At 37.1% G+C, this 19194-nt stretch overlaps 2 pseudogenes; one reads left to right on the forward strand and one right to left on the reverse strand.

Moving 5' to 3' along the window:
- Positions 1-3361: 3361 nt before the first annotated feature.
- Positions 3362-3480, reverse strand: LOC111738538 (annotated as a pseudogene).
- Positions 3481-16957: 13477 nt separating this feature from the next.
- On the forward strand, positions 16958-17076 carry LOC111738523 (annotated as a pseudogene).
- The last annotated feature ends 2118 nt before the right edge of the window (positions 17077-19194 follow it).

Here is a 19194-nt window from a genome sequence, read left to right on the forward strand (position 1 = left end):
TGATTGGTAAACATAATCCGGGATAACAGAAAAGGATTCACTTTTGTTAATAAATAATTTACTATTAAAAAAATACTTCTACTATATATGTGAAAGCAACCTTTCTTCAAGAGTGGTCATCAGACCAGCTACAACAACACCTCGAGAGGACTTGTTTGAAAGGCCTGTTCCTAGGCTTCATACCAGACCTACCGCATCAGAAACTCTGGGAATGGGGAAGCATTCTGTGTTGCAACAAACCCTCCAGGTGATTCTAATGGTAAAGTCTGAGAACCGGCACTTTAGGAAAGAACTAGAACAGAGGTAGTTAGCAAGGCCTGCCGGTGGTTAGCCAGACTGAACCCTAGGGAGAAAACCACAGGCAGGCTTCTTGCTGGAGGCAGCTGCTCTGGAAAGTGGGACAAGCACTGAAGCCCACAGGGAGGACTTTCTTCTCCTTTTCCCGGAGGTTTTCTTATTTGACTCAGGGGAACTAATCGTCTGTTGCTAGAGTTAGAAAACCAAAGCTGTAGAGAAATCTGAACAGTGATTCTGCTAATGAGACAGCACAGGGACTCTCCCTCCTTTCTGAATACCTGCTCCCTCTCTTTTTCTCTGCATTTCTCCTTACTGGGAATAGATCTGCAACTTATTATGTAGATTTTTTTCAAATCTTTTGGAATATGTATTCGTATCTTACCATTGTCAAGAAGACTTCAAATTAAGCTAACTCGTTAAGACTATCCAAGTATAGGCATACCTCGTTTTATTGTGCCTTGTCTTATTGTGCTTCAGAAATGATGCGTTTTTACCAATTGAAGGCAAGATGCTCCACCGGCAAAAAGATTGCGACTCACTTTGTTATGGTGGACTGCAAAGGTACTCGCAATATCTCTGAGGCATACCTGTATTTCTACAACGCAATGGTTCAGTTGCAGATTTAAGTCATCTCATTAGATGTGTGGTTTTTTGTTTTTGTTTTTTTAAATCTTTGCTGTTTTCTGTCATAAAATATCTGAAAACAAAAGCCGTATATAAACTGGTAGTAAAGCCCTCTGTCCATACTTGACTAAGGTTATGAAACCACCTTAACCTCAACACTTTATCAAATGTTAATACATTTTTTAAATCCACGTGCACATATTTCTTCTATAAACTTTAATGAATATTATTAACATTTTTCCTTTGTGTCAGAAGCATTCTCACTTTTCTCAAACTGGACAGGCAGTCTAACTTAATTCCGCATTTTTAAGCCTACGACCTGCCCCTCACCCCTGCTGCCTTCCTGCCCCATCCCAACTATATAGGCAGCATTCAAAAAGACCGAGATCTAGTACTCTTTCTTGGTTCAGGGCCTACTTCCCTGAACCATCTTATGTCCCACCTTACTTTCCAACTTCTTGACCTGTGGCCTTATCACCTCTCTAAAGCTTCATGCCAATTTACATCCTGACTTGGTATTATTTCTTTGGTACATAGTGGAGGAAAAATTCTCCTCTACTCATTCAGAGCCTCTGGCTGGGAACAAGAATTAAACTAAAATAGGCAGATTAACAGGAGAAAAGCATTCGAGTTTTATTAGAATTTTACTTATACATGAAAGCTTTTACAAGACAATGAAGACCTGAAAAAGTGACTGGTGCAGAAAGCTTTTATATCTTTTAGACAAATAGCAAACTGTAAGAAATAAAACAAAGGGTTTAGGATAAAGACAGTAAATTGTGAGAAGTCACTAGGAGATATATAGAGGGGTAAAACTTGAAAGATAAGGTTATTTAGTAAGTTTGTGTGATCTATTTCAGCATCGATTTCCAGTCTCTGAGGATAAGGACATTCTTCTCTTCCTGGTAGAGGGAAGGCATCTTTCTCGTGGGAAATTTATGCTCTGCTTTTAGGGAGAAACAAGAGGTCAGAGAGTCTTCCTGCCTCTGCTATATCACAAATGCCTTCAAGCTCAAAATAGTCAATATGCCAACCTCTTCAGGTACTAACCCTTGCCATAATTTTCCCTGGTTGCTTGAATCATATCTACTTCTGGAAGCTCCTGGTAACAATGGCACAAAATCTAGAAAACAGCCCGTCAAGCTAGCACTTCTACCAATCTTTCCAAAGAGAGCTGGACATCTGGTACCATTTTTAGAGTCATACCATTAGGGAAAAAATAGTGATTAAATAGAGATTTTCCATGTAGTGTAAGTGGTGGTCCATACAAAAATAAAAATAGAGATTTTCACTCTTTCCCGGTGCCTGCTGATGGTTAAACTCTGAAGGTAACCTACCAATTGCCTACCTGAGAATCTATGAATTATGGAATTTATTACTAATGGAGAAGATGATGCAAAACACTCTAATTAGACTTTTTATTAAGGCATGGAGGGTTGTCAAGCCAATGAAAATGAGAAGAAACAAAACATAATTTCTAAAACTACGTTAGAAAAGGACATTTTTTAATGTCATGAAAATATGCACTGACCCTAAAAGGGTTTCAAGGAAATAAGGTAGTCTGAATAAAGAAGATTAGCTGGTGAACTAAATGGAAAATTAATGGACTTTTCTCTCCTTACTATTTTATTTTAGTGTGACATTTTTGGAATCCATGTTTGTGGAAGAATTATGGGTTTTACATGCAACAGCAATATTTTTATGTCCCTATTACTGAAGGCAGAAGTCAATATTTTAGCTCGATGTACCACTAAAAGTTCCATTGTTTGGGAGTAGTTCTGTTCAATTCAATGGTAGTAGTAATAATGACAATATAATGCTAGGCTAAGCTGTAGTAAAAAAAAATCATAGTTACTTAAAACAATCAACTTTTATTTAATGTTCACACAAAGTCTGAGATAGTCCAGAAGCTCTCTTGAGAAATTCTCCTTTGATAGTGACTCAGAGATCTAGGCTCCTTATATATTATAGCTATACTATCACCAAGGTTGCTGCTGCAGGGGTAGAAGATGCAGGAAGTACACAGGCTTTTAACTGTCCAGTCCCTCACACTTCATTGGCTGGAGCTAGTCACATGACTCCAATCTAACTGCAAGACAGGCTAGGAAGTATAAAAGAGCACAAGAACATTTGGTGATCCTTTTCCCAAGTAGGTACAATTTATTGATCAATGCTATCTACATCCTAAGCACTGTGCTAATTTACACGCATTATCTCAGATTCTCAAAACGACCATTTAAGATACATTATTAATTTCACTTCATAAATGAGTAAACTGAGGCTCATAAAAATAAACCAATTTACATGTATTATCTCAGGTTCTCAGAGAAACCTTTATTTTTTTATTTTTTATTTTTAGGCAAGGCAACCCTTGATTGACCTCACAGATTACAAGGACCTTGTCATCTTATAATTCCCTTATTTTTAATTTTTTTTTTTAAGCCTACAGTACCTGGTCTTCCTAGGTGGTCTCCCATCCAAGTACTAACCAGGCCTTACCTTGCTTAGCTTCCAAGATCAGACGAAACAGGGCTTGTTCAGGGTAGCATGGCCATAGTCAGAGAAACCTTTAAAGATGTGTATTATTAACTCGAATTTACAATTAAGGCTCATAAACATAAACGAATTTTTCAAAAGTCAAATGGGAAAAGTGGGATTTGGACTCTAGAACGGGCCCATCTTCTTGCTTCAACATGTGCTATGTGTCAAGTATAATGCTGTGCGCTGGGACTACCAGAAACAAAAGGAAATATGGGGGAGGGTAAAGAGAAGGATCCATTTCTACTACCATGACAGTAGAAACTGCCATCAGCAAGCACCATGCTCTGGTGCCTCCAGAAGGTGTTCACATCTGGAACAGAGATACAAAGAACAGTATTTCCAAAGGCAAAAAGCGTAGGCACTTGGTCAGACAATCAGGTTTTCTGTAAAGTTAATAACACTTAAGGTTCAGAATCCTCATTTTCATGGGCACCTTCCAAGACCCTAGGAGGAAGATAGCAATGTACTCAGAGGATATTATATTTCTGTAAAATATGGAAAGTGAGATCTTATAATAGCAATAAGTTAAGACCACTGTCTCTTCCTGACTGTCACTTAACTTTTCATGTTGGTGATGGTAACCTACCTGTAGACATGTTTAAGATTCATTAAGGAGAAATTAAATAGAGCATACATTTACTTTGGCTCGAATGAGATAGATTTATGTAATTCACTATCACTTCTATGTATGAGATAGATTTATGTAATTCACTATCACTTCTATGTATAAATAAGTTATCTCTAGCCATCCAGGTGTAAGGAACAGCTTTCAGGAGTATTCCTAATTCCTCCTATGCTGACTCATCTGGCAGCACAACACAACTGTGCAGAGCTAGAGGTTTTACTATGACATGAACATGTCGTATGGCACCCAGTGACAGTAGTATGTGGGTGAAAAAGGAAACAGGGAGTCAGAAGCTAATCTTTGAAAAATTTTCTCAATCATCAGACTGGTAAATTTGTGAGTAAAGGATGCAGTTCTTTTAAATGTCTAATCAAAGTCAGGAAAATACTCTATAATATCGCATATAGAATTATAAACATGCCATAAATTTTTCTTCTGATGGCAATTGCATGAAACAAAACTTATTACAATTTCTGTGTTTGGAGGAATACTACGGAGAGTGCATATGTGCATAAAACTTTTAGAGGTTTCCCAAATTTGACAATCTGTAATTTTCATGACTAATAATGGGTTGTGGAAATGAAACAAATTTTTATAAATTATCAATAATAAAAAGCAAATTTCAATAAACCATCTAGTAAAAAAGATTAATTTATTCCATTTTCTCTACAGAAAATGACATAAAAATTTTTAATTGTTGATATATGAAGAGGTATTCAAAAATATTGGGAAAAGGGCAGTTAAATTTCAGGTTTTAATGTAATTCAATTTGTGATATTTGTCAGCTCTTTAAAAATTATTTTTGTGTGTGTGATTTCTTTTTCTAAACATATACTCACTATCATACCTACTTTGTTCTTTTTCTTGGAGAGTCCTCCAATTACTAGATTGAATGTGTTTGTATGCTCCAAAAAATTCACATGTGGAAATCCTAACCCCCGAAGTGATGGTGTTAGGTGGGCAGGGCCTTTGGAAGGTGTTTAGATCATGAGGATGGAGGCCCATGAATGGGATTAGTGTCCTTGTCAAAGAGACTCCAGAGAATTCCCCTTCCCTTTCCACCATGTGAGGACATCGTGACAAGATATCCATCTATGAACAAGAAGTAGGACCACTGTTGGTGCCTTGATCTTGGGCTTTCCAGTCTGCAGAACTATGAGAAATAAATTTCTGTTGTTTATAAGCCACCCAGCCTATGATGTAGCAGCCCAAATAGACTAAGACAGGCCCCCCAAAACCTGGATTCACCCTTGTAACTAACACTTCAGCAGGTAAAATACCCATCCTACTGACTCTGTAGAACTTCAACCGATGTAACATTCCAAAATCATGAATAAATAAAATAATAAAGAATCAAGATGACAATAATGTGTTTAGTTCACATGCCAGCCCTTTCAAAGCAAAATAAGTTTTTGATGTTTCAAATTATTGACACCAGGAGATAAATATTTAATCTGCAAAGACACGTGGATTTGAAATTCTACTACCCAAAATAAAACGAAGTCTCTAGATTGTTACTGGTTGTATCCTTATCCAGATTATATTTATCAATTGTTTATACGATTCGACTTTAAAAAATGCCTAAGGCTAAATTAGGCCAAGGAATAAAAGTCCTTGGAGAAAAGTGGCCTTCATAGAACTAAGAAAGACGTCCTCCTGATCCACAGTACACAAAATTCTCTAGGGAGAATTAGAGTTTCTATCTGGCACAAAGTGAAGTTACGCTCTTGTTAGTGGATATAGGATACTTTTAATCACCAAGATACGCAAAGAAATTGGATAGTCCCTGAACAAAAGGGGAAACTTAATGCTAACGATTTGAAGCTTAATAAATAATATGAATGCTTATGCTTAATGAATAAATATCTGATTGATTTTTTCTGGAAAACAGAAATAGCATTTCTCATGTTCAATATTTTTAATAGCATGAAAAAGAAAGTGAGACTAAAATAAAGCATTGTCTTTATCATTTTTTATTGGAACACCCCAAAACTTGTTACAGAAATTAACTCAGCAACCCTTAGGTTCTAGACAATTCTGAAATCATACCACTGGTCATTAGCTGGGCAATCTGTGGCCTAGAGAGATGAAACGTTAAGGAGTAAACTAGTACAAAAATAAAGATGGGGAGAAGAGGAATAGAAGCTAGAATCTTGAGCATAAATTCCCAAACTAATCCATTCCAGCAAGTTTCTTCCTAAGATAAGTGATTGTGTTTCTTCTTACAGCCCTGTTTTCAAAAAAAACTAATATAGTTCTAGAGACAATTTTATGGTCAATCTGAAAGTCATCTGAGGGGATCTAATTATATTCCAATGATTCTAAATATACTATGAACTACAGATAATTGTGAAGAATTTGGTTCACAGAAAAATGAACAACAAATCAATGGAGAATGTGTTTCTGGTAGAAAACCCTTACTGTATAAAAATAGTCCTGTTCACACTTTGTACATTCTCCAAATTCTATTTCACTCAAATTCCGGGAAATCTAAAAAAAAAAAAAAAAAAGGAAAACTAGATGGAAAAAAAATCCAAGAATTTATTTTTTAATTTGGAAGGGACTTCAGGTATCATCCAGATAACCTTCAACTTTCTTGTTCTACAGACGAGATTAAGTGGCTTGTTAGAAATAGTCATTTAGCTAGAGGCAGAGCTAGGACCAGAAAACTAATCTCTATTCCTACTGCCTCAGGAACATTACATATCACACTGCCTCTTCCCCGCCCTCCCATGCCAAAAAAGTAAAGAAAAAAAGTGGATGATTATATTGAAATATAGTCCTAGGTTACATAAGCATAATTCCTAAGAGCCTAAGTTGGCTTTTAATTATTTTTAATCAAAATGGAACTCATAATCCCAAGAGATAGACGATAGGAATGCTATTTGGCTTTTAAGGTAAGGAATGGTGTTTGCAGAGAGGTGTAAAAGAAAACTAAATGAAAGGGGAAACTACACAGGACTATGTACTCAGCAACCCTATTTGAGCCATATGCTAGATACAAAGGAAAAGGAAATGAAAACTTTGAAATGCAGCTGTCCCACTCCCTACTATTTCCACTCAAATCCAACTATTTTTCCACCAGGATCTAACACGTGTGTGGTGACACATGGAAACAGGGTGAGCTCATGAACCCAGGGGAATAGAGAGTTCAGCATTCCCCGTGGGGCACCCTGGAAGCACATGGCCACTCCCAGCCTCCACCCTTATGGATGGTAAATGTGGAAGAAGATCTAGTGATGGAAAAAAACCACTTCACAGCAGAAAAAGGAAAGCCAGAAAATAACTCAGACACCTGCTTGCCATTTATTAATTATGCCAGCAGACAAAATCGTTAGATCCAAAATCAGTCTAGCCGAACAATGTCCTTGTTCGTTAAAATCATAGTAAGGAACTCCTTTGAGACATCGGAAGATAGTGGTGCCCAAAACTAGTAATCAATGAAGACTATACAAACAGAGAAGTAAGTCATTCTGTCAATTTTCCTTAGGTAGGACTCATTTAGCAAAAAAAAAAAATCTCTCATCTGAACACAGGGCACAGCAAAGCTCAATCTGCACAATGGAACGAAAGCTTCTATTATTCCATCTTCTCTTCATGTTTGTATGTTTCTGATACTGCAGTATTAATGTTTTAAATTGAATCTTTAAATAATCATTATGATGAGAACCACATTATTGGGAAGCCAGGCTCAGTAGATGACCTTAAGTGAGGTAGTCAGCTGCATGGTTTCCGGTAATTGGGTTTTGTGATATTCCCTTCTTTTCCTAGGTATTAAGGTCTGGTTTGAATTAAAGTGTGCAACATGCTCTGATCTTTGAGAGTAACTGAAAGGACTTATTTTTAGCTGGTGGCCAAAAAGCTTCCTTACAGTTCATAGCATACAATTTATTCATTTAATTACTTACTCATTTGATGAGCATTGTTTGACCATCTCCCACACACACCTCATACCAAGCACCGTGCTAGGTATACATATAAAACATGACCTAGTTTCAAGCTCTGTTTCCGCCAAGTATTTATCTTACGGTTAGGCATTATATTTAACCTCTCTGAGCCTCTGTTTCCTCTTAGGTCTATTGTAAGAACTGAATGAGATAATATAGGTAAAATAATAAATAGTGGTTTTAAAAAGACAGCCTCTGCCTTTGAGTAGCTCAGTCTGAAAATATGACAAGTATATAAACAACTAAAATGTAATAGGATACTTGCTACAGCAGGCGATGTATGTATTAAGTAATATCAGAATACAGGGAAAGGAGTAGCTAATTCTGTATGGAGTAGGAATGGAAGGAGGTCACCAATGAAGCATCAAAGAGCAGGTAGCCTTGAAGTGTGAATAAGGGGCAGGAAGAGACATTCAGAATAGCTAATACTAAACCCACCAGGTCCCTGGAAAGTGAGAAGCTCCTCCCAGTAGCAGCAGAAGCACTCATCCCTCAGGCTGGCGATGCTCCTGGTCTTGGAAGGTGGAAGATGCTCAGGTATAGGCCATTTACAGCTTCACCTGACACCACCTGGTACTGATGCCACTTCTTCTCACACCCAAAAGCACTCTGAAGGGCTCGACCCTCCCAAGGCAGCGATTTGGGAAAAGAACAGCTTGAAATCAGCAGATGAGTCATAGAAGAAGCAGAGGGAAACTAATAGATAAACTTCAAGTTTAAAACAAAATAGTTAAAGTACACAATATACTCGGGGCACTTAAGACTTAGTATGCATTCTACAAGTAGAAAACATTTTTAGTCATTGAAATACTAGAATGGCTGTTTCTCCCAACATGTAAGAATAGTAATCTATAGTCACAAAGCAGTAAGTTTATCACTAATGAAACCATGACTAAGTATAAAGATGGCAAACAGAAGGTACCACTGCCCTCTCCCCATCCCTGGGCAGACATTAGTAATTGATCTTAGCATGCTTTTCTATTGAGCCTGGACATGACCTCAGAATTTTGGCCCTTGCTATCACACCTGAACTAGTAGCTGTGGAGAATATGATAAGAACAAAAAACAATGAAGGACATTATTATCGTGACTATAGAAAGATCAGGATTGCAGACTCATTAGTCTCATTAAGAGACTCATACAAACCCAAAATTCAACTTGACTCTAGATATTTACTGTAAAATGGAACTGAGACACTGTGTTGGATATTGTAGATTGGCTTATTCAACATTTGTGCCAACTCCCTTCTAAAATGCTGGAAGCTGCAAAGCTAAGAAAGAATATCTCCTGGTCCCTTTAAATGCAGTGTTTCTTTCAGATTCTGATTCAGAAAGACCCTCATGGACAGAAAGGCAGGGTTCTGTGTATATTTTCTTGGCAAGGCTTATGACAGACACAGCATTGTCCTGTGGTCAGCAACACGACAGGAGCCTCCTGACCCAGGGACTCTCCGAAGGAAGGCTGCATCATCTCAACACCCAGTTCTGTAATGACGAGTGGGGAGTCATTCTTAGAAGCTCAATCTAGAGTCTGTTTCTTCAGCTCCCTTCTCCACAATAATTTCACAAACCTTTTAACAGCCAAATATCTTTCTGCTTGCCTATAACCGAACTCTGACTGGTAAAGGAATGGGGCGGGGCGGGGGGGATGGAGGGGGGAACCTACCTTAAACCACAATTGCTGGGAGAAAAATATTTAACAAAAATAATTCTAACAGAATGAATGTTTTAATTAAAGATCCTATTCTTATAGCTTCAGCTATTAGCTCTGTGAAAATAAATTAAAAATCTGTATGTCCACTTCCAGCTTCTGACCTTTTCTGCCTTGTCTTATCTCAAATTATTTCCTGGACTTCTAAAAAGGAAGTCATATAGCAATAATTTACTTTTTCATCTTCTTTCGTTATCCTGGTCAACTGAACTCAAAATTTTAGCATATCTGACTTCCTTCTTTCTTCCTTACCAAGCCTTGACAGTTCCCCTGTTGCATAAACTCGCTTTTCCTTCTCTTTTCCACTGACACTCTCATCAGTCTAGTTCAGGCCTTTTTCAGCTCATGCTTGCACTATTATATGAGTCTCCTATCTTGGTTCCCTGCTTTCAGTATTTCCCCAACCCTCTTAGCCCTCAAATTACCCTAGCTTTGGCAACGCAATTAATACTCCTAAAAATTATTCTCATCTTGGTACTTCCTGCTTAAACATCTCTGGATTCCCAATACTTTGAAAATAAAATTCAGACAACTTAACTTGGCACATAGGCTTCATCAATCTGACGGCCAACTATCTGCCCAAGATTATTTCTCACCACTTCCCTCCTTGAATCAATACTACAGCCAACTACAACCAAACTGACCTCTTTACTTCATCATTAACATACTATTTTGAAGAATTTTCTCATTAACATACTATTTTGAAGAATTACGTCTTGTATACCATTTTCCCTTCTTGCAGGGCTCCGATTCTCTTCTCTGCGTCTCATGTGATGCTGAACAGAAAATCCTAATCCCTCATCCATTCAAAGGGAAAAGGGAAAGGGGAAGCAGACTCCGGAAGTTACCTGAATGACAAAGAAAACAATTTACCAAATGAGGAAAATAACATTTTAGATTATTTTGCTTGTTTCAGTCCATCGACTAGTAGACAGAAGTTTTATTTAGATTGTGGGAGAGCTGTAACCTTGTGTTTGTCTTGTGGTTCTCCAGGTAGAAAAAATTGTTCGAATGGTCTGAAGCCATCAAATTATCCACACTGGATGAGAAATAATACTGCTGACTTATAAAAGTGACTTTTTGGGTGAATGCAATTGCCAGTAAAGCCAGACCAGAATTTGGTTAATTTATCCAAGTGAGACATCCAGGCAGATGACTGGCTAGCTGAAACCCTCATCCCCGCCCATATATCTTCTCTGTGACAATTTTAGGACCTGCGTCAGAAATGCATTATTCATTTTATCTATCTCACTAAGAGGCTTTGACTCTACTTGTAGAACAATGAAATGCTTTTCTTTGCCTTCATCCTCTGTCCTCTCCTGCAGTATGCTTGCACCAACAAGTAAAATGATTCTATCCCAGGTTTGTAGCTTCTTGATACACATCACCTCTACTCTCTTCCCACCCTGCCACTACTGGAGGCTCTGGCATAGTAGACTGAATGATGCATCTGAATTCACACTTGTTTATTACAGTCTAGTCTCCCTTTGTTCACCTTGTGTGCTGTCTGTATCTATACTACACAATGGATGGATGTCTAAGGCTTCAAGTGTAATTTTTGATTCCTGCCAATTGTCACTTGTCAAAATCTGAGATGCTCCCACAATCTTCTTTCCATGTCAACTAGCTCTTTGCCAGAGGGCTTTACCTTCTCTTCATTCTCCTCCATATTTAGTTCAAAGAACTCTAGACTAGGCAAATGCGTTCTTCTCTATTCTAATAAAATGTGTCCCTATCCCTAGCCCAAAGTCAATCATTATTTGCAACCATAATTTAGAGACCTAAATTCCACTCTCAGATCATCTTAGTAACTGGTTCTTATCTTTTAAATCTTTATTGCCCAAATGTGCTTCCGCATCCATTACTTTTCCAACAGGGGGCTCTATTCCAACTATTGTACTGGGGAAAGACAAGCCACATCAAATCTCCATATAGTCACATACAGGAAATCACAACTTCCATTCGTTCACTCAAAAGGTTATTTTTCACCCATTACTTAAGGTCCTCTTTGATAAATCACGATTCTTCCCAGGTCAACATTCCATTCTTTATCCCGTAGTCTTTTCCTTTCTTCCTTTCTCCAAGTCACATTTTTCCATCCTCCTTTCTCAAGAGCCAGATATCGATTCACCGTTATTCTTGAGGTGTGCATGTTACTTCTCCAGATAGTCTAGATTGTCACATACCTCTCAGTATGACAAGGATCTCGTTTATTGTGTTTACCTCTCCTTGCAGTAGATTTTATCTCCTCTTCCTCTTGTCACATTCCTCTACTTTTTATTCTTCTGACTCAGGTTTCATTCTGTTCTAGCTTATCGGAATCCTGTGTTTCCTTGTTTTCTTATTTCCTCAATTCTCTCCAAGAAATTCGCATCCTTTTTTTTTTCCATTACCCAAGTCCCTTGACACTCTGCTCAAGCCAGATTGCATTTAGTTCTTGTATATCTGGTTCTTTCCTCTGACAAGAAGATAAATAGCACACATTCTCTACTTTACCCTCAGCTCCATGCCTAGGACTTCAGGAATTCTAGGAGTTTTAGATTGGAATCTGAAATGGAATCCTTGTTCTTTGTGACTCCTTTCTATAATTGCTTTGTTTGACAAAATGATTAATCATATATTTCCCTGCCAAAGAAGCTGATAACTGCTCTGGAAATAGCCCATTATACTTCATTTGCCTACTCAGCCACAAAGCTCAGGAGAGGTGTCTCGGGCCCCTTCAGAAATGTAAAACACTCCCCTGTCCCATCTTATAAACTAGAATGATTAAAACCTTGGATTTCATCATTCATCAGGCCTACCCCGGTAACCCCTGTTATGTAATCTCAAGGAGCTCTGTACCTTTCCTTTATACCCCTGCTCACAGTTGTTACCAATTATTTGAGTGATTTTCTGCTTAATGTCTGAATTCCTAATGTTGACACCTACCATCACCCTCCAATTTGCTATTTGTTACCCCAAATATGGATCATAGGCAATGGATTTCACAATCATCATACGAAAGAGTCAGCAATCTACAAAGAGCTAACATTTCAACTTGTAGCAAAGGCAAACAAGAATGATGATGCACTTATAGGCATGTATTCTAAATGCAGAGCGAGTGCCAGTCCACAGGTGCTGCAGGGCGCAAACGAAGGAGCTACTGCTCAGCTGCAGAATCACTGTAGAAAATTATAAACATCCTTACTCGTGCCAGAACCTCCTGGGTAACAGAGTCACAGGAGACATCTCAGTGGAAAACACTGCTTGGCTTCAACTCTAATAACCTGAACGTGATGCAGGGTAATTAGCCCCAGGCCATGGCCCCCAGGGTATGCTTCTGGTCACTCTGCAACAGGTGTGTCTTCCCCATGTGGTCCAGAGCTACCGCACATCACTCCACCATCCATGCTCCCTTCCTCTCCCAGGAAGAATCAAGTTTCTTTTCTCTTACACCCAAACTTTAAACATTAAACAATTTTTTTTCTCCTGACCATTTAGCAATTTTTGTGACTTCTTACAAATCTCCGTTGTGCTTCTTCTTAGGTTATGAAAATCACAAGTCGAACAACAAATGAAGTGTCCTAGGAGAAAAGAGAACTAAATTCTAATTCTGACTTTTGCCATGGGCAAATCACATTTCTGGACCTGTTTTTTCAGACGTTAAATAAGGGAGCCATCTGCTTCAGGGTTTAGTCCAATTTTATTTTTACGTAGTGTATACCCTTTAGGACAGTGGTCCCCAACCTTTTTGTCACCAAGGACTGGTGCTCTTACGAGAATCTAATGCCTAATGATCTGAGGTGGAGCTGAGGCGGTGATGTTAGCAGTGGGGAGCAGCTGCAAATACAGATGAAGCTTCGCTCTCGCACCCACTACTCATCTCCTGCTGTGTGGTCTGGTTCTTAACAGGCCACAGACAGGTACTAGTCTGTGACCCGGGAGTTGGAGTGCCTTGCTCTAGGACAGTGTTTTTCAAACTGGGGGTTGTAACTCACTTGCTAGTGGATCATAAAAATCAGCTTTTATAATGGAATGGAATATATCAGAGTATATTGTACAGAATAAGAGTATTGTTCTATGAAATTTTTTGTGTCTACATGTGCCTCTGAGTTGGATGTCAAACATATTTTTTATTGTGGATAGAAGTAAAAAAAAATTTAACTCTGCCCAAGGGAGACCAAAAGTAGATTAGTGGCTGCTTGGGATTGGGGATATGTAGGAATAGAGTAACTGTAAATGGACTTAAGATTTCCTTTCAAGTTGATGGACACATTCTATAATTAGTTTGTAGTGGTGGTTGTACAAGTCTAACTATACTCAAATTTATTAAATGGAACACTGAAAATGGGTGAATTTTACAGTATTTAAATTATATCTCAATAAAGTTATTTAAAATTTTTAAAAAAACACTACTCTAGAGGGTCATGGATCTACTTCAGGGCATCTATAGACCCTGAGAAATTATACCATAAATTTTATTTTTCTAAGAGGAGGAAATAGAGCTTTCATCAGATTCTCAGAGGGATCCAAGACTCACAGAACTTTTAGAACCAGTTGATCAAACTGTCAAGTTCCTTCTAGACTCAACTTCTATGATTCTAAAACCTTAAAGTTCCTTCTAGACTCAACTTCTATGATTCTAAAACCTTAAAGTTTATTTTAACTTTATTTTTTCTAAATTGTAATGATAAATCGTTTGTAAGAGTTTACTTGTCCAATAATATGGGTGGGTTGAATTATATGTATTAAAATAGTTTTAAAAGTAAATTATTGTATAAATTTGAAGTATTATTAATAGCCTTATTATTATTTAATTATATTTGATATATTTTATTCTATTTACTTACATTTGGTCTATATCCACAAGGTTTTTAACCATATAAATGCATCTATCATTTATATGCCAATTGCATAATGCAATGTGTTTGTACCTTGAATTTTTTTTTGGTAATCCATAATTCCAAGGTTGGTAGAGCTCGCAGATCCTCCACAGTCCTTTCACTGGTGGGCAAACCGTTTGGTACTGAAGGTAACTGGAATATGTCACCCAAAATATGCCATTTTGACATATTGATTATTTCAAATTAAAGGCACTTAAGAAACAATGAGTGCAAGAGAGACACTCTGACCCTCCTCTTACTTCCTGAAAGCAGGAGATAAAATTCCCATGTGAAAGGTACCCTCCCCATACCAGGAGGAAGGAAGACATTCGTATCGGCCCAGAGATGGCACCAGAGGAAGCTGCAAACAAACCTTACTCCATTAATTTCCTCCCATGTATTTACCTTCCTACAGTTTGTTGCCCTTGGAAACCTAAAACTATTTTCCTTTGTTCTGTCATTACCCTACAAATTTATTGTTCTTTATTGAAGATGCTATGCAAGCTGGAATTCTAAGCCACGTTTTGAGTTACTTTTGGTTTAAGCTGCTCCCCCATGATGTGCACAGCACGTTAATAAAATGTTTTTTTTTCTCTTGTTAATCTGTCTTTTTTATAGCATCCTAGCTGAAAACCTTAGACAGATAGAGGTAAACTTTTGCCTCTCCTGCAGTACCAAAGATAAAGGAGAGCCAAGAGATATAAAGGGACTGAAAAATGGGAGGAGGAGCTCTGTGTATTTCATGTAAAGAGAAAGACAGACTGGGATTTTTTTTTTTTTTTTAAGCAAAGTGGCAATACGGACACAGGAAAACACATTTCTGGGTAAGACCAATATTTATGCAAGAGGTTGGGTTGGATTCTTGTGTATAGACTATGAACCATTAGCCAACTATACTTACTAGGTTAAGAGTTTCTTGATGGCAAGAAACATGTTTAGTTTATCTAATAATGCTAAAAATAGAGCTTTATACACAGTTAGTATTTAATGTTTGTTAAATTTCAATGTAATTTTACATTGCGTACTGGTGAGTAATAAATGAAGTACTGGATATAACCTAAATGTCCATCAAGAGGAAACTAAATAAATGGATACTTCGAAATCATTTTAATGAAATGTGTTTATATGTGCAATTATAAAATAACTTCCAGAATATACTAAGTGAACAAAGCAATATATAGAATATTCCCATTGAAGTAAAAAATATAGAGAGATTTTATATATAATATGATATTTCTGGAAGGATACAGGAGTCTTTTTACGGTGACTGCCTTTAGGAAGTAAGACTGAGTGTTATAGGTAAATAGAGAATTGCTTTTCACCATATACCTTTTTATTCTTTTTGGATCTTTTAATTTATAAATTTATTAATCTTTCATTTAAACTTTTTTACTGAAAATAATTCAGTATCACCATGTGTTTGGCTATTTCACATACCTTATCACATTTAATGCAAACAACTTGTCATATGGATGAAGAAACTGAGGCTCAGAGACCATAAGTGACTTGCACAGCATCTTACAGCTTGACAGTAAACAGTTTATCCAGTATTTGACCCCAGTGTCCATTAAGCTCCATGTCCATTGATGCTTTTTTCATAACTCCTACAGACCAAATGCATATGTATATAAAACCACAGTACATCTTAACATTGTTCACTCAGTTTAATTCTGTGCTCCAGGATGTAGCTTTTGCTACAAGATGGCAGGTCAAGCTTAAAACTACTACTTAATATTTTCTACAAACCTCCTCCCGCTTCTTGCCCTTATAATTCTATCATATGGGGCCCATGTTCTTCATTTAACTGGCTTTTATCTCTAGTTTCAACAATAGGGGACTGCATCTTTGTAGCAACTCTTGTTTCCAGCTTATGTATTATTTCGATTCCTCCAGCTCTAATAAGACCCCGAACTCCCAATCTCCCATGATACATTCATCATTCCTCTCCAGGATCTTTCATTCTCTCTTTTTTCACTGAACTCTAATTTCTACCTATTTCTATTACTTTTTTTCTAAGCACTACATTACCTCCTCTTTATTCTATACAATTTCTCATCCTCCAACTCGTTCCCAAATCCCCAAAATAATCTCTGTTAAAAGTTTTTTTATCTTTTACTGAGCTTGGCTATTTTGATACCTTTTACCCCAATACAATTATTTTGATATTTTTGTACATTATCTATTTTACAATTTTAGCACAATTTTAAGCAGCAACTAAATTGTACTTCTCTGAAATTAAAATGATAAATAACATACCTCAAGAATACTTTTTTTAAACTGACAATTATAATCCCATAGTAGACATCACTGCACAGTGGTTAGAAGCATGGCTCTAAAATTAGTTAAATTTGGTCTACAGCCATGCCACCCTAAACAAGCCCTATCCCGTCTGATCTTGGAAGCTAAGCAGGGTCGGGCCTGGTTAGTACTTGGATAGGAGACCACCTAGGAAGACCAGGTGCTATAGGCATAAAAAAAAAAAAATAAAGGATTGTAAGCTGACAAAGTCCTTGCAATCTGTGAGGTCAACTAAGGGTTGCTTCACCTAAAAAATAAATAGATAGATAGATGATAGATAGATAGATAGATAGATAGATAGATAGATAGATAGATAGATAGATAGATAAGTTAAATTTGCATTTGAATCCTAGCTCTGACAATTAATAACCATGTGAGTGTGGGAAATTTTCTTAATCATATCTATTTCCCCATTTGTAAAATGAGGATAACAGTACTTACTTTATAGGGTTTTTTTTGTAGTGATTGTGTGAGATAATGCAAGTAGTGCCACATAAATGCCCCTCCTTTTGTCCTCATATATCCATCAGCTCTCTAGACCCTTGCAAAACACATTTTCTCTTCCTCAACTCCCATTCCACCTACTTTCAGCCTCAAAACCCATCATCTTCATGAAGACCAAGAAAGTTAATTTCATCATTATTAAGAATTTCATAAGAAAAATATCAAATGGACATCCTCTGGCAGATAATATTTTGTGCCTTACCCTTTTTGTAGTAGGCTAAAAATTGTATCCTAACTCATAAAACTCTAGGTTCGAATCTCAAAGAGTTAACCCAATTTTTTGGTAAATAATTAAAATCTTGTGCTGCATTAAAATTCACACACAAAACAAGTTATCCAGTATTCATTTACATTAATTATAGTAGTGATTGCCTATGGCTCTGCCAGAGAATATATTCCAGGCTCAAGTTCTATTTTTAGACAACTGCTCTGAGGATCTTCAGACACCTGTCCTATTTAGCAACTGGAATATTTAAAGACCATAGTGCTTTCAAAATAGCAGACAAGTCAACCACAAAGTCATATTTTAAACAAGGGCTTTTAGTATTAAAGGCCATAATTTGAATTCTTTCAATGTTTTCTTAATAGAAGTATATTAAGATCTAAGGTAATATAAGGCTATGACTCCAAGCAAAGTCAGATGGAGAAAAAACAATAAATTTGCCTGAAGACAAATGAAAGGAAAAATTTTTTCCCCACCTCTCCACTTCTGTACCTTGACTGCAGTTCCTGAAATCAAGTAAGAATAGACCTGGATCCTATAAAATTTCTATTGGAATGGGGAAGGGAAATTGAAAAACTGTAATATGCCGAGATGTTTTATGAGCTGGAAGGAATCTTTGGAGATTTCCGTGACCCTAGTCTAATTCCAATCCCTTGTTTTACAGAGTAGGAAACTGAGGTTCAGAGAGTTAAAGTGACAGTCCCAACATGGATTCTAAAGATTGTCAATGGAATCATTGTAATAATGATATTCAACATAACATGACCTGTATTTCTCACCCAAAGCCAGGGTATAAAGCATAACTAGTCTAGGTGAGCATGATAACCCATTCTTATTTGGTAGAGACGGAGTTAAGAGTAGGTATGTAACCCAGTATCTACTGAAAAATAATACTGATGAGGTGTTATGTCACCAAAAAGGATTTATTCAGGGAGAAAAGAAAGGTTTGCAACCCAGTGCATGCAAACATGGCAAGCCAGTGCACACACTGCTCTGCATGCCAAGATGGAGGGGTATTTATAGAAGTGAAAAAGGAAGTTAAGGGGAGGGGTAGTAAAACCATAGAGCTTTATTGTAAACATAGAATTCTTCCTGTAGAGTTTTCACATTATAGAGTTTAAGAATGACTCCCATAAGCTCTAGCTTCTCCCATAGACTATGTTCATTTAAAATTTCAGTCAATCTTTATTACCAGTATCAATCAAACAGATATAAGAGAAATTTTATTGTGGGGGATGATTTCTGGAAGAGATTTAGATTCCTAATAAAAAGAGAAACAGTGAAGAAGACTACATCTTCTTTGGACTGTGAATGCGGTAGTTTGAGGATACACTTTCTGGAGCTGCAATAGCCATATTGAAACCTTGCTATGACAAGCATTAGAATGACATCAATCCATGGAAGATGGCAGAGAGAAAACGTGCAAAGAGTAGTGGTCACTGATAGTATTGTGGAACTGCTGCACCCATGTAGAGATAATTTTCCTTAGACTTCTTATTATCTGAGATAATTAAATGTCTTTAACATTGAAATATTGATAATTTGATAGTCAAATATCATGTG

Source organism: Pteropus vampyrus, unplaced genomic scaffold (assembly GCF_000151845.1).
Source record: "Pteropus vampyrus isolate Shadow unplaced genomic scaffold, Pvam_2.0 Scaffold39, whole genome shotgun sequence".
Lineage (NCBI taxonomy): Eukaryota > Metazoa > Chordata > Mammalia > Chiroptera > Pteropodidae > Pteropus > Pteropus vampyrus.